This window comes from Erinaceus europaeus, chromosome 8 (assembly GCF_950295315.1).
Source record: "Erinaceus europaeus chromosome 8, mEriEur2.1, whole genome shotgun sequence".
Classification (NCBI taxonomy): Eukaryota; Metazoa; Chordata; class Mammalia; order Eulipotyphla; family Erinaceidae; genus Erinaceus; species Erinaceus europaeus.
The window spans coordinates 57,240,330-57,241,476 of NC_080169.1; the positions used below are offsets into that span (position 1 = coordinate 57,240,330).

General features: G+C 41.8%; 1 pseudogene; it reads right to left on the reverse strand.

The window, feature by feature from the left end:
* Positions 1-587: 587 nt before the first annotated feature.
* Positions 588-838, reverse strand: LOC132539780 (cytochrome c oxidase subunit 7A2, mitochondrial-like; annotated as a pseudogene).
* Between the last annotated feature and the right edge of the window lie 309 nt (positions 839-1,147).

The window sequence follows — 1,147 nt, forward strand, 5'->3', positions numbered from 1 at the left end:
ATCACAGACCCCTGCAAGCGTCAACCCGGCTTTGACCTAGCACGTTATGATTGGGCCCTCCTCAATCGCTATCGAACAGGCCATGGCCGGTGCGCCGCTATGTTCCATCGCTGGGGAGCCAGAGATGACCTGAACTGCCCCTGCGGCTACAGACAGACTATGACCCACATAGTCAACAACTGCCACCTCTCCAGATTCAAAGGAGGTCTCGAAACTTTACATCAGGCTCAACCTGTCGCTGTTGACTGGCTACAGAAGAAGGGCAAACGCTAGAAGAAGAAGTCAAGTTCTCTAGATTTTTAATGTACAGGTATATGGACAAAAATATGTAGTAGCAATTCTTTTTTTAATTAAAAAATTTTGTATATAGGATTATAAGATCACAGGGCTACAGTGCCCCACTTGTACTTACCACCATTTTCTGACTTCTGTCGCCAACCACCAACCTTCTAGACTTTTGTTTTTTCATAAAGACTGCATTATTGGTGGCAGTTAATACAAATCAATAAATAATGATCCTCAAAGAACTCAGATTGTCAGATTACTGGTTCGCTGAACCAGCTGAATGCAGGGATGATGAAGTTTAGTCAGTCTTGTTTCTTGGGAAATGAAGCTATAGCCAACTGGTATATGGCATATGCTGTTCCTCCAACTGTAAGGATCATGGTGACTCTATACAGGAGGGCATCAGCTACTCTGCCTTTCAGTTAAATTGGAATTCCATTATCTTCCTGAAGAGCTTTTGTTTCTCTGGAATTTTATTTTCAAATTGCCTGCGTGAAGCAGTGCTTATAGTCCTCTGGGTAATATGATGAAGAGCCAGCAGATTCTAGGGCATCTTTGCTCACCTACTGCTCACCAACCGCATCAACCAAACACGGAGAATGAAAGTGACTACACCGGAACAGGAACTACCTTCTTCCTAGACTTTTGATAACCACTATAGTTCTCAAAGTCCAGGAGATAGTTTGGTTCTTTGGCTATTATTTTTTGCAAGTTTGTGTGATTCGATTACCTATAACATGTGGGCAAAACCATCTGGTAATTGTCTTTTGCCTCTTCACATACTTCACTAAGCACAATTAGCTCCAATTCCATCCAATTTGTCCTAAAGGGTGCAATATAATTTTAAATTACAGCATATTAT